Source organism: Convolutriloba macropyga, unplaced genomic scaffold, assembly GCF_964194025.1.
Source record: "Convolutriloba macropyga unplaced genomic scaffold, txConMacr16.3 SCAFFOLD_2995, whole genome shotgun sequence".
Classification (NCBI taxonomy): domain Eukaryota; kingdom Metazoa; phylum Xenacoelomorpha; order Acoela; family Convolutidae; genus Convolutriloba; species Convolutriloba macropyga.
In genome coordinates this window covers 10,001-25,000 of record NW_027452886.1, presented here as the reverse complement: position 1 = coordinate 25,000, position 15,000 = coordinate 10,001, and the positions used below count along the sequence as shown (strand labels likewise).

Genomic DNA, 15,000 nt, shown 5'->3' with positions numbered 1-15,000 from the left:
TAGAGCTAGCTTAAGTTAGCTTGGGTTAGCTTGAGTTAGCTTTAATTAGCTTTAATTAGCTTAAGCTAGCTTAAGTTAGCTTGGGTTAGCTTGAGTTAGCTTGAGCTAGCTTGAGTTAGCTTGAATTAGCTTGAGTTAGCTTGAATTAGCTTGAGTTAGCTTGAGTTAGCTTGAATTAGCTTGAGTTAGCTTGAGTTAGCTCGGGTTAGCTTGAGTTTGACTTCATTAACCCAAGTTAGCTTGGGTTAACTTCATTAAGTTAGCTTGAACTAGCTTGAGTTAGCTTGAGTTAGCTTGAGTTAGCTTGAGTTAGCTTGAGTTAGCTTGTCTTAGCTTTAGCTAGCTTGAGTTAGCTTGAACTAGCTTTAGCTACCTTGAGTTAGCTTGAGTTAGCTCGGGTTAGCTTGAGTTAGCTTGAGTTAGCTTGAGTTAGCTTTAGCTAGCTTGAGTTAGCTTGAGTTAGCTTGAGTTAGCTTGAGTTAGCTTGAATTAGCTTGAGTTAGCTTGAGTTAGCTTTAGCTAGCTTGGGTTAGCTTGAGCTAGCTTGAGTTAGCTCGGGTTAGCTTGAGTTAGCTTGAGTTAGCTTTAGCTAGCTTGAGTTAGCTTGAGTTAGCTTGAGTTAGCTTGAGTTAGCTTTAGCTAGCTTGAGTTAGCTTGAACTAGCTTGAGTTAGCTTGAGCTAGCTTGAGTTAGCTTGAGTTAGCTTGAGTTAGCTTTAGCTAGCTTGAGTTAGCTTGAACTAGCTTTAGTTAGCTTGAGTTAGCTTGAGTTAGCTTGAGTTAGCTTGAGTTAGCTTGTCTTAGCTTTAGCTAGCTTGAGTTAGCTTGAACTAGCTTTAGCTACCTTGAGTTAGCTTGAGTTAGCTCGGGTTAGCTTGAGTTAGCTTGAGTTAGCTTGAGTTAGCTTTAGCTAGCTTGAGTTAGCTTGAGTTAGCTTGAGTTAGCTTGAACTAGCTTGAGTTAGCTTGAGTTAGCTTGAGTTAGCTTGAGTTAGCTTGAGTTAGCTTGAGTTAGCTTGTCTTAGCTTTAGCTAGCTTGAGTTAGCTTGAACTAGCTTTAGCTACCTTGAGTTAGCTTGAGTTAGCTCGGGTTAGCTTGAGTTAGCTTGAGTTAGCTTGAGTTAGCTTTAGCTAGCTTGAGTTAGCTTGAGTTAGCTTGAGTTAGCTTGAGTTAGCTTGAATTAGCTTGAGTTAGCTTGAGTTAGCTTTAGCTAGCTTGGGTTAGCTTGAGCTAGCTTGAGTTAGCTCGGGTTAGCTTGAGTTAGCTTGAGTTAGCTTTAGCTAGCTTGAGTTAGCTTGAGTTAGCTTGAGTTAGCTTGAGTTAGCTTTAGCTAGCTTGAGTTAGCTTGAACTAGCTTGAGTTAGCTTGAGCTAGCTTGAGTTAGCTTGAGTTAGCTTGAGTTAGCTTTAGCTAGCTTGAGTTAGCTTGAACTAGCTTGAGTTAGCTTGAGTTAGCTTGAGTTAGCTTGTCTTAGCTTTAGCTAGCTTGAGCTAGCTTGAACTAGCTTTAGCTACCTTGAGTTAGCTTGAGTTAGCTCGGGTTAGCTTGAGTTAGCTTGAGTTAGCTTGAGTTAGCTTTAGCTAGCTTGAGTTAGCTTGAGTTAGCTTGAGTTAGCTTGAACTAGCTTGAGTTAGCTTGAGTTAGCTTGAGTTAGCTTGAGTTAGCTTGAGTTAGCTTGTCTTAGCTTTAGCTAGCTTGAGTTAGCTTGAACTAGCTTTAGCTACCTTGAGTTAGCTTGAGTTAGCTCGGGTTAGCTTGAGTTAGCTTGAGTTAGCTTGAGTTAGCTTTAGCTAGCTTGAGTTAGCTTGAGTTAGCTTGAGTTAGCTTGAGTTAGCTTGAATTAGCTTGAGTTAGCTTGAGTTAGCTTTAGCTAGCTTGGGTTAGCTTGAGCTAGCTTGAGTTAGCTCGGGTTAGCTTGAGTTAGCTTGAGTTAGCTTTAGCTAGCTTGAGTTAGCTTGAGTTAGCTTGAGTTAGCTTGAGTTAGCTTTAGCTAGCTTGAGTTAGCTTGAACTAGCTTGAGTTAGCTTGAGCTAGCTTGAGTTAGCTTGAGTTAGCTTGAGTTAGCTTTAGCTAGCTTGAGTTAGCTTGAACTAGCTTGAGTTAGCTTGAGCTAGCTTGAGTTAGCTTGAGTTAGCTTGAGTTAGCTTTAGCTAGCTTGAGTTAGCTTGAACTAGCTTGAGTTAGCTTGAGTTAGCTTGAGTTAGCTTGAGTTAGCTTGTCTTAGCTTTAGCTAGCTTGAGCTAGCTTGAACTAGCTTTAGCTACCTTGAGTTAGCTTGAGTTAGCTCGGGTTAGCTTGAGTTAGCTTGAGTTAGCTTGAGTTAGCTTGAGCTAGCTTGAGTTAGCTTGAGTTAGCTTGAGTTAGCTTTAGCTAGCTTGAGTTAGCTTGAACTAGCTTGAGTTAGCTTGAGCTAGCTTGAGTTAGCTTGAGTTAGCTTGAGTTAGCTTTAGCTAGCTTGAGTTAGCTTGAACTAGCTTGAGTTAGCTTGAGTTAGCTTGAGTTAGCTTGAGTTAGCTTGTCTTAGCTTTAGCTAGCTTGAGCTAGCTTGAACTAGCTTTAGCTACCTTGAGTTAGCTTGAGTTAGCTCGGGTTAGCTTGAGTTAGCTTGAGTTAGCTTGAGTTAGCTTTAGCTAGCTTGAGTTAGCTTGAGTTAGCTTGAGTTAGCTTGAACTAGCTTGAGTTAGCTTGAGTTAGCTTGAGTTAGCTTGAGTTAGCTTGAGTTAGCTTGAGTTAGCTTGTCTTAGCTTTAGCTAGCTTGAGTTAGCTTGAACTAGCTTTAGCTACCTTGAGTTAGCTTGAGTTAGCTCGGGTTAGCTTGAGTTAGCTTGAGTTAGCTTGAGTTAGCTTTAGCTAGCTTGAGTTAGCTTGAGTTAGCTTGAGTTAGCTTGAGTTAGCTTGAATTAGCTTGAGTTAGCTTGAGTTAGCTTTAGCTAGCTTGGGTTAGCTTGAGCTAGCTTGAGTTAGCTCGGGTTAGCTTGAGTTAGCTTGAGTTAGCTTTAGCTAGCTTGAGTTAGCTTGAGTTAGCTTGAGTTAGCTTGAGTTAGCTTTAGCTAGCTTGAGTTAGCTTGAACTAGCTTGAGTTAGCTTGAGCTAGCTTGAGTTAGCTTGAGTTAGCTTGAGTTAGCTTTAGCTAGCTTGAGTTAGCTTGAACTAGCTTTAGTTAGCTTGAGTTAGCTTGAGTTAGCTTGAGTTAGCTTGAGTTAGCTTGTCTTAGCTTTAGCTAGCTTGAGTTAGCTTGAACTAGCTTTAGCTACCTTGAGTTAGCTTGAGTTAGCTCGGGTTAGCTTGAGTTAGCTTGAGTTAGCTTGAGTTAGCTTTAGCTAGCTTGAGTTAGCTTGAGTTAGCTTGAGTTAGCTTGAGTTAGCTTGAGTTAGCTTGAGTTAGCTTGTCTTAGCTTTAGCTAGCTTGAGTTAGCTTGAACTAGCTTTAGCTACCTTGAGTTAGCTTGAGTTAGCTCGGGTTAGCTTGAGTTAGCTTGAGTTAGCTTGAGTTAGCTTTAGCTAGCTTGAGTTAGCTTGAGTTAGCTTGAGTTAGCTTGAGTTAGCTTGAATTAGCTTGAGTTAGCTTGAGTTAGCTTTAGCTAGCTTGGGTTAGCTTGAGCTAGCTTGAGTTAGCTCGGGTTAGCTTGAGTTAGCTTGAGTTAGCTTTAGCTAGCTTGAGTTAGCTTGAGTTAGCTTGAGTTAGCTTGAGTTAGCTTTAGCTAGCTTGAGTTAGCTTGAACTAGCTTGAGTTAGCTTGAGCTAGCTTGAGTTAGCTTGAGTTAGCTTGAGTTAGCTTTAGCTAGCTTGAGTTAGCTTGAACTAGCTTTAGTTAGCTTGAGTTAGCTTGAGTTAGCTTTAGCTAGCTTGGGTTAGCTTGAGCTAGCTTGAGTTAGCTCGGGTTAGCTTGAGTTAGCTTGAGTTAGCTTTAGCTAGCTTGAGTTAGCTTGAGTTAGCTTGAGTTAGCTTGAGTTAGCTTTAGCTAGCTTGAGTTAGCTTGAACTAGCTTGAGTTAGCTTGAGCTAGCTTGAGTTAGCTTGAGTTAGCTTGAGTTAGCTTTAGCTAGCTTGAGTTAGCTTGAACTAGCTTTAGTTAGCTTGAGTTAGCTTGAGTTAGCTTGAGTTAGCTTGAGTTAGCTTGTCTTAGCTTTAGCTAGCTTGAGTTAGCTTGAACTAGCTTTAGCTACCTTGAGTTAGCTTGAGTTAGCTCGGGTTAGCTTGAGTTAGCTTGAGTTAGCTTGAGTTAGCTTTAGCTAGCTTGAGTTAGCTTGAGTTAGCTTGAGTTAGCTTGAGTTAGCTTGAGTTAGCTTGAGTTAGCTTGTCTTAGCTTTAGCTAGCTTGAGTTAGCTTGAACTAGCTTTAGCTACCTTGAGTTAGCTTGAGTTAGCTCGGGTTAGCTTGAGTTAGCTTGAGTTAGCTTGAGTTAGCTTTAGCTAGCTTGAGTTAGCTTGAGTTAGCTTGAGTTAGCTTGAGTTAGCTTGAATTAGCTTGAGTTAGCTTGAGTTAGCTTTAGCTAGCTTGGGTTAGCTTGAGCTAGCTTGAGTTAGCTCGGGTTAGCTTGAGTTAGCTTGAGTTAGCTTTAGACCGAAAGGTCTGTCTGGTCCTCCTAGAGAGGCCAAGAGAAAGTACGAGAAGCTAACTAAAGCTTGATCAGGCCTTCAGCAAGCACGACCGAGCTGTACCGGAGCTAACACTAAGACCGAGGGGTCTTAGAGAGCCCTCTAGCAGGGCGAATAGATCTAGATCGAGCCTTGGGAAAGCTAGATCGAGCAGGACTGAAGCTAAACGATAGACCGAGAGGTCTGTCTGGTCCTCCTAGAGAGGCCAAGAGAAAGTACGAGAAGCTAACTAAAGCTTGATCGGGCCTTCAGCAAGCACGACCGAGCTGTACCGGAGCTAACACTAAGACCGAGGGGTCTTAGAGAGCCCTCTAGCAGGGCGAATAGAGCTAGATCGAGCCTTGGGAAAGCTAGATCAAGCAGGACTGAAGCTAAACGATAGACCGAGAGGTCTGTCTGGTCCTCCTATAGAGGCCAAGAGAAAGTACGAGAATCTAACTAAAGCTTGATCGGGCCTTCAGCAAGCACGACCGAGCTGTACCGGAGCTAACACTAAGACCGAGGGGTCTTAGAGAGCCCTCTAGCAGGGCGAATAGAGCTAGATCGAGCCTTGGGAAAGCTAGATCGAGCAGGACTGAAGCTAAACGATAGACCGAGAGGTCTGTCTGGTCCTCCTAGAGAGGCCAAGAGGAAGTACGAGAAGCTAACTAAAGCTTGATCGCGCCTTCAGCAAGCACGATTGAGCAAGACCGGAGCTAACACTAAGACCGAAGTGTCTTAGAGAGCCCTCTAGTGGGGCGAATAGAGCTAGATCGAGCCTTGGGAAAGCTAGATCGAGTAAGATTGAAGCTGAAAGAGTGTCAGAGGAGCAAATGAACCTCCAAAAAGTGAAAATCAAATTTTAGAAAAAAACACAAGTTAAATACTGCATGGACAGTAATTCTATGTGTGGGGCATTATTAGGGAGAGGTGTCTTGTCAAAATATGGCTGGACTAAAGACCTCAACCCGGATAGGGTGGAAGGCCCTATGATTGGTCTGTTACTAATCGGTGACCGATAAAGACCTGACCAAGGCCTGTAGTAAGCTTGGTTAGGCATTACAGAAGATAACACTAAGACCGAGGGGTCTTAGAGAGCCCTCTAGCGGGGCGAATAGAGCTTGATCAAGCCTTGGGCAAGCTAGATCGAGCAGGACTGAAGCTAAACGATAGACCGAGAGGTCTGTCTGGTCCTCCTAGAGAGGCCAAGAGAAAGTACGAGAATCTAACTAAAGCTGGGTCGGGCCTTCAGCAAGCACGACCGAGCAGTACCGGAGCTAACACTAAGACCGAGGGGTCTTAGAGAGCCCTCTAGTGGGGCGAATAGAGCTAGATCGAGCCTTGGGAAAGCTAGATCGAGCAGGACTGAAGCTAAACGATAAACCGAAAGGTCTGACGGGTCCTCATAAGAGGCATGGAGAAAGATCTGATACTAAAGTACCTCTCGGAAGTAATAAAATATGCCTGATGAAGCCGGGTATGATGTTTGTTGTTTGATGGCATTCATCGATTAGGTCTGGTGGATTCCCCATTACTCCGAGTGGTACTAGTAGAGGCTCCTACAGGGGTGAGCAAAGCGAGATCAAGCCTTAGGCAAGCTAGATCGAGCAGAACTGAAGCTGAAAAGCAAAATAAATGACAGGTCTGTCCAAATCAATAAACTTGAAATCCAGTGTGGTCACCACGGGTCACGAGGTGAATTCCTAGCGATTGTCTGCTGAACGTATAGGAAGGCCCGAAACGAACGATAATTTCATTGCACAGTGGAGATACTATACGTTCAGGAGTAGCATACATCGGGTTTGATCTATGATCATGTCTGGTCTCCGAGGATCCACCGGGTTACCAACTGGCACCGCTGTACTGGGTGTAAAACTGGGCCACCTGAAGTCCCGGGTGTAAAACTAGGTGCCTCTGTGCCAAAGTAGCGGCTTGCGTAGTGCATTATGCCTCCGGCTTGCGAAATGGTTATAAGCAATAACAACAGGACGCCGCGGGGTGTTCACTTAAAGGAGTAACGTTCTCTCAAGGGAGGGGATCTAAAAATCTTGATAAAACATTTATTCTATGCAAAATTTGTGCGCAAATTTTGCAAAGTAAAAAGCTGCACTGTAGCAAATTCTATGTGTGTAGCATTATTAGGGAAGTGTTGTTTGATGGCACCTCTCTACTTGATGCACCAAAGAACTACCTTGATGGCTCATGACCGCTGGTAATCTGTCGTCGCTAGTAGTTCGGAACTGAGAACAAATATGTTCGCAAATTACAACAATTATACAGCATATTGCTGAATAAAGCAGAACCGAATAATACTCAGTGACTTTACACCAAGACTGACTAATGTCTGGATTGTATCGTCCTACTCGAGTAAGGCGAAGAAAAGCTAGAAAGATACGCTTTTCACAAAGCAGGCTTAATGCATGCAAACCAAGGAGGAAGGAGTGATGCCCCTCCTTATAATAAGCAGAACCAAATAAAGAACAGACAGCATCATCTGTACAGTGACCAAGAAGAGGTGAAACTTCTGTATGTGAAAAGGCAATTTGAGCGAGATTTATTAGCAGACTAGTATTATGTTGTTTCTAGTAGGCGAAAGCCGAAACATCAACATGTGAAAATCTGATATTAAATCCTCAATCATTTTCCCTAGTATTATACAGCTATGAGTAACCTTAATTGGACACGGCAATTATTGCTGACCGGTGAAACTTTCGCATGGGAAAGACACACACACTTCTTGACAAAGCAATAAGTATTATGCTGTTTCTAGTACGCGAAAGCAGAAACATCAGCATGTGAAAGTTGTGAAGTTGAAGAATTTTTGTGTTGAGTACGATGTTGTTACTAGTAACCATGTCGACAGCTGAGAACTGTTCTCTAACCAATAGAAGGTGAAACTTCTGTATGTGAAAAGGCAATTTGAGCGAGATTTCTTAGCAGACTAGTATTATGTTGTTTCTAGTAGGCGAAAGCCGAAACATCAACATGTGAAAATCTGATATTAAATCCTCAATCATTTTCCCTAGTATTATACAGCTACTAGTAGCCGTAATTGGTCAGGGAAACATTGTTGACCGGTGAAACTTCACATGGGAAAGACACACAAATTACTTGACAAAACAATAAGTATTATGCTGTTTCTAGTATGCGAAAGCAGAAACATCAGCATGTGAAAGTTGTGAAGTTGAAAAGTTTTTGTGTTGAGTACGGTGTTGTTACTAGTAACCATGTCGACAGCTGGAAAGCTGTTCTCTAACCAATAAAAGGTAAAACTTCTGTATCTGAAGAGGCGGCGTGATTGAGATTTTTAACAGACTAGTATTATGTTGTTTCTAGTAGGCGAGAGCCGAAACATCGACATGTGAACATCTGGTTTTTAAATCATGAGTCAATTCTCCCTAGTATGATACAGTTGTTAGCCGGTATTGGTAACAGTAGAACAGAGATTTGGAGGGCAAAACCTGCTCATGGGAAATGCTCACAGAGCGCTATCTACCAGTACACATAGTATTATGCTGTTTCTAGTACGCGCGAGCCGAAACATCAGCATGTGAAATGTGTAATCGTGGGTAACTCTAAGTGTGTAGAGTACTGTGTAGTAACTAGTAGCCATGCCAAAGCATGCATTGAAACTCTTCGTGATTTAAAAAGCTCAAAGCAAGATTGACGAGGCCGCAAGGCTATGTCTTTCTAAATTCGAACAAATCGAAAGATTGTTCAAAGTACAATTAAACTGATTGATCCTGTCAGTTGCCATATGCTTGTCTGAAAGACTAAGCCATGCATGTGCAAGCGAAGCTTGAAAAAGTGGAACCGCGAATGGCTCATTAAATCAGTTACTATCTATTAGTTGATTTGCAAGCTAAATGAATAACTGCGGTAACCCTGCAGCTAATGCATGCTGATTGTCCGACACTGTCGGAGACTTTTACAAGACTACACCGGGTGATTTGCTAAGTACAGACACATCCCGTGATGAGTCCTAGTAACTGAAAGATCCCAGATAGCTTCGGCTTGGGGACGGAACTTCCGAATTTCTGACCTATCAACCTATGATGGTAGTGTAACGGACTACCATGGTTGTGACGGGTAACGGGGAATCAGGGTTCGATTCCGGAGAGGGAGCCTTAGAAACGGCTACCACATCCAAGGAAGGCAGCAGGCACGCAAATTACCCACTCTCCGCACGAGGAGGTAGTGACTAGAAATAATGATATGAACCTTTATGGTTTGTAATCAGAATGGAATGGACTTAAAAGCTCCATTGATGAACGAGTAGAGGGCAAGTCTGGTGCCAGCAGCCGCGGTAATACCAGCCTCTACAAGCGTATGCAATAGTTGCTGCGTTTAAAAAGCTCATAGTTGGATCTGTTTGAGTAGAACGGCAACATGGTCTTCAGTTAAATCTGTTGACTCGTTCCGCTCATCCTTCGCATCGAAGAAATAGTTTGCACTTAAATGTGACGAACTGTGGAAACGGTGTTTTCACCCTGAGAAAATTAGAGTGTTCAAAGCATCCTTTGGGATCGAATAATAAAGCATGGAATAATGGAGAATGACCCGCTACTCGATTGATGCCGGTTGGCTGAGTGCGGTAATGATTGAAAGGAACAGACGGGGGCATTTGTATTGCTACGTTAGAGGTGAAATTCTTGGATCGTGGCAAGACAAACTACTGCGAAAGCATTTGCCAAGAATGTTTTCATTAATCAAGAACGAAAGTCAGAGTATTGAAGAGGATTAGATACCCTCGTAATTCTGACCATAAACTATACCAACCTACAATTTGTCAAAGTCGATCTTGACTTGGCAAGAGATTAACCGGGAAACCAAAGTTTATTGGTTCCGGGGGAAGTATGGTTGCAAAATCGAAACTTAAAGGAATTGACGGAAGGGCACCACCAGGAGTGGAGCCTGCGGCTTAATTTGACTCAACACGGGAAAACTCACCCGGTCCAGACATCTTAAGGATTGACAGATTGAATATCTTTCATGATTATATGGGCGGTGGTGCATGGCCGTTCTTAGTTAGTGGAGTGATCTGTCTGGTTAATTCCGATAACGAACGAGATCTTCTCCATCTAAATAATGAAATTCACTATATGTGAATTCAAACACTTCTTAGAGGAACTATGCGGAATTAAATACCGCAGATGAAGTGAGGCTATAACAGGTCTGTGATGCCCTTAGATGTTCTGGACTGCACGCGCGCTACACTGTGTACTTTTAGATTGAGTACTCAGCCCTTGGTCCGAAATGGACTGGGCAATCAGAGAAAAGTACAGCGCTTCAAGGGGATCGTCTGTTGTAACTTGCAGACGTGAACCAGGAATTCCTGGTACTTATGAGTCAACAACTCATAGGGATTACGTCCCTGCCCTTTGTACACACCGCCCGTCGCTACTACTGATTGGATAGTTAAGCAAGAATTGCAAATTCCTACTGTTGGGACTTCGGTCTCCGGCAACGGGATGAAGCGGATCGAGCTTAATTGTCTAGAGGAAGTAAAAGTCGTAACAAGGTTTCCGTAGGGGAACCTGCGGAAGGATCAGTGATTGATTCCTTCGGGCATGGCTGCTGGTAGAGGCCATGTCTGTAGTGCGCATGACGCTCTGTCGCTAGAGATTGCTTGGCAACCAATCTCGAATTATGTATCGAGCTCAAAAACTACTTGTGTGGATACATAGTTCAGCAGTCATGGCAAGGGACTGCTTAAAGGGAGACTAGTTAGCAAAAGCAGCCTAGCAGAACTGCAGCTATCTAGATCTCAGAAGCTGGGTTATAGAAGCCCAGCTATAGACTTGTGAATGAGAAAGGCCTAAAAAGGTCCACAAGTCGCGTGGTTAGAACCGACACGCAAAAATCCCAGCGAGTGACAGAGCGTTGCGCTGTTCAGTGGGAAAGAGTTGAGCTACTCGGGGCGCCCACTGAACTTGCTCCGAGCCAAAGGCTCGAAAAAACACAGCTTAGCCTCAGATCCTTTACATAGAAGGCTAGCTAAAATAAACTTACCTTGGACGAGGGTAAAGTTTAGTCAGTTCTTAGGGGAGAGTAATCCACAGCTTCTCGCCCTCTGAACATTCTCCCAGATATGTAGGTCTGGGAGAGTCTCCTCCTGTTCTTCGGAATCTGGAGGTAGACAAAGACAGTACGATACGATCTTGCATCGGGATGACTAACCGATAATGATCATAATCTGACAATTTTTCCGGCTTGAGGCACCGGAGTCAGATTAAAGACACATACTGAACTAAAGGCGTATGTGCAAAGCTTGTCGGAGTGTAGAGAGTCAAGCTGAGTTGACTCGTCACGTGGTGATGACAACAGCCATGTGCAAAACACTCACAACTTTATCGTCTATGTGGAAAAGGTTGCTAACAGCGCTCTCTATGAGAGGCCCTCGCATATAACTATACGAGGAAAAGGCGATAGAGTTGTTTGAATGTGGGGCAGGTTCATCGACAAGCTAAGTTGATCACATTCTTGTTGTGGCATCCTACTAGAATTGGTCACGGTCTGCACCAACTCTCCCCAAGTTGGCCAGACTTAAAACTAGAAATAAGGTTTGCAGCTATGTGAACCTAGAAACTGTAAAGGAGTTGAAAGAACTTAAAGGAATTGAAAGAGGCCTTGAGGTATATCCTCTTGGTAAAGACCCACAAAAGCTCACAAAAGTGGCTTCGAAGGGCAAAACTGGTTCATCCAAAACAATTGGAGAGCTTAAAGCAGAACCAATTCGAATGAAACACTATTGGTGAAACTTCATCATGAGAACGTCACAAGCTGATCACGCTCTATGATATGACTAGTATTATGTTGCTTCTAGTAGGCTAAGCGCAAGCCGAAACATCAACATGTGAAAGTCGTAGAATTTTGCAATCAAACTGTGGCTAGTACTGTGATGTTACTAGTAACCTGGTGTTCCGTCATATGGCCAAGAGAGCATTTGAAGGCGAAACTTCTGCATGGGAAAGCTGCATCATGATCAAAATTTTATATCGAGTATTATGTTGACGTTAGTAGGCCTTGGCCGAAAACGCAGCATGTGAAAGGTATAGATAAAAGTTATTGTTGCAGTCAGTACTGTGTAGTTACTAGTAGCTGGATTTAAGCTCAAAATGAGACACTGTTGGTGAAACTTCATCATGAGAATGTCACAAGCTGATCAAGCTCTATGATATGACTAGTATTATGTTGCTTCTAGTAGGCTAAGCGCAAGCCGAAACATCAACATGTGAAAGTCGTAGAATTTTGCGATCAAATTGTGGCTAGTACTGTGATGTTACTAGTAACCTTGTGTTACGTCATATGGCCAAGAGAGCATTTGAAGGCGAAACTTCTGCATGGGGAAGCTGCATCATGAACAAAAGTTTATATCGAGTATTATGTTGACATTAGTAGGCCCTGGCCGAAAGCGCAGCATGTGAAAGGTATAGATAAAAGTTATCGTTGCAGTCAGTACTGTGTAGTTACTAGTAGCTGGATTTAAGCTCGAAATGAGACACTGTTGGTGAAACTTCATCATGAGAACGTCACAAGCTGATCACGCTCCATGATATGACTAGTATTATGTTGCTTCTAGTAGGCTAAGCGCAAGCCGAAACATCAACATGTGAAAGTCGTAGAATTTTGCGATCAAATTGTGGCTAGTACTGTGATGTTACTAGTAACCTTGTGTTACGTCATATGGCCAAGAGAGCATTTGAAGGCGAAACTTCTGCATGGGGAAGCTGCATCATGAACAAAAGTTTATATCGAGTATTATGTTGACGTTAGTAGGCCCTGGCCGAAAGCGCAGCATGTGAAAGGTATAGATAAAAGTTAGCGTTGCAGTCAGTACTGTGTAGTTACTAGTAGCTGGATTTAAGCTCGAAATGAGACACTGTTGGTGAAACTTCATCATGAGAACGTCACAAGCTGATCACGCTCTATGATATGACTAGTATTATGTTGCTTCTAGTAGGCTAAGCACAAGCCGAAAGATCAACATGTGAAAGTCGTAGAATTTTGCAATCAAACTGTGGCTAGTACTGTGATGTTACTAGTAACCTTTTCTTACGTCATATGGCCAAGAGAGCATTTGAAGGCGAAACTTCTGCATGGGGAAGCTGCATCATGAACAAAAGTTTATATCGAGTATTATGTTGACGTTAGTAGGCCCTGGCCGAAAGCGCAGCATGTGAAAGGTATAGATAAAAGTTATCGTTGCAGTCAGTACTGTGTAGTTACTAGTAGCTGGATTTAAGCTCGAAGTGAGACACTGTTGGTGAAACTTCATCATGAGAACGTCACAAGCTGATCACGCTCTATGATATGACTAGTATTATGTTGCTTATAGTAGGCTAAGCGCAAGCCGAAACATCAACATGTGAAAGTCGTAGAATTTTGCGATCAAATTGTGGCTAGTACTGTGATGTTACTAGTAACCTTGTGTTACGTCATATGGCCAAGAGAGCATTTGAAGGCGAAACTTCTGCATGGGGAAGCTGCATCATGAACAAAAGTTTATATCGAGTATTATGTTGACGTTAGTAGGCCCTGGCCGAAAGCGCAGCATGTGAAAGGTATAGATAAAAGTTAGCGTTGCAGTCAGTACTGTGTAGTTACTAGTAGCTGGATTTAAGCTCGAAATGAGACACTGTTGGTGAAACTTCATCATGAGAACGTCACAAGCTGATCACGCTCTATGATATGACTAGTATTATGTTGCTTCTAGTAGGCTAAGCGCAAGCCGAAACATCAACATGTGAAAGTCGTAGAATTTTGCAATCAAACTGTGGCTAGTACTGTGATGTTACTAGTAACCTTTTCTTACGTCATATGGCCAAGAGAGCATTTGAAGGCGAAACTTCTGCATGGGGAAGCTGCATCATGAACAAAAGTTTATATCGAGTATTATGTTGACGTTAGTAGGCCCTGGCCGAAAGCGCAGCATGTGAAAGGTATAGATAAAAGTTATCGTTGCAGTCAGTACTGTGTAGTTACTAGTAGCTGGATTTAAGCTCGAAGTGAGACACTGTTGGTGAAACTTCATCATGAGAACGTCACAAGCTGATCACGCTCTATGATATGACTAGTATTATGTTGCTTATAGTAGGCTAAGCGCAAGCCGAAACATCAACATGTGAAAGTCGTAGAATTTTGCGATCAAACTGTGGCTAGTACTTTGATGATGCTTGTAGCCAACCGAATTGGTTGAAAAGCCCAATAAGTAAGCTAACTTGGGAGAGCTTGTTGGAAACCAAATGCTACTAGATTGGTCCAAATACATCCTTCAACAGGGGATCACTTGGCTCGCTTTACGAAGAGGAGCACAGCTATATGTGTTAATTCGGTATGAATCGCAAGATTTGTTTACCGACCTCTCTAACGCAAAAGGCGGTCTCGGCTTCGGCTGTTGACTGCGTCCGATTCAGGGTTATATAACTCTCGATTGAACACATTGATGTTCTATTGTTGGTGCTTCCAATAAAATTGGAACACTTAAAGCAGAACCGATTCAAATAATAGCATTCTGATCAATGATTGCATTCCTTGATCAAGAACTGCTGGAGTCATTGTGATGGCGAATTTTCTTCATAAGAAAATTGCAAAGAGACGGAACTTAATGAGACTAGTATTATGTTGTTTCTAGTAAGCGGAAGCTGAAACAGCAACATGTGAAAATCAAGTTTTGTTCAATGATCTCGAGGCGATAAGTACTATGAAGCAACTAGTAGCCTAAGCATGACTCAGATTTGAGACAGTCAAAAAGACTGGCGAAACTTCTTCACATGAAAGTTACATAGAGAACTACAAATGTATACAGCGAGTATTATGTTGTTTCTAGTAGGCGAAAGCTGAAACATCAACATGTGAAAGTTGTCTGCAAACTGTAGAACGATATGTGATTAGTACTGTGCTGTTACTAGTAGCCAGTCTGACTGTAGAAGCCAAGACAAAGGGAAACTAATGCATCTGAAAAGGACAAGTTATGGAAAGGTATGCACGATAAGTATTATGTTGTTTCTAGTAAGCGGCAGCTGAAACATCAACATGTGAACGTCGTTGTGTACAGTAACCTAGAACTATATAGTCCTTAGTAACGTGCATTTACTAGTACCTGTAATTGGTATTCAGACTCAGGCAGTTTGGAATAGTTTGGCAAAGATGCACCAGAGAAAACTGGGATTTGATACAGAAATTGTTGAATACAAGTATTATGCTGCTTCTAGTAGGTTGAATCCGAAACATCAGCATGTGAAAATTGAAAACATTTCTGGTTCGAATTGTCACAAGTATTTGGTGATCTGAGTAGCCAAACTCACTACAACGCCAATTGAAGGCAAAAATTCTCAACGGGAAAAGCTATTCTCATTGAATGAGCTAACAAGACGAGTATTATGTTGCTTCTAGTAGGCGAAAGCCAAAACATCAACATGTGAAA

The 15,000-nt window shown here is 42.5% G+C and overlaps 1 pseudogene; it reads left to right on the top strand.

Annotated features, from left to right (window-relative positions):
• The first annotated feature begins 13,843 nt into the window (after positions 1–13,843).
• Positions 13,844–13,995, top strand: LOC142357869 (5.8S ribosomal RNA; annotated as a pseudogene).
• Positions 13,996–15,000: the final 1,005 nt, after the last annotated feature.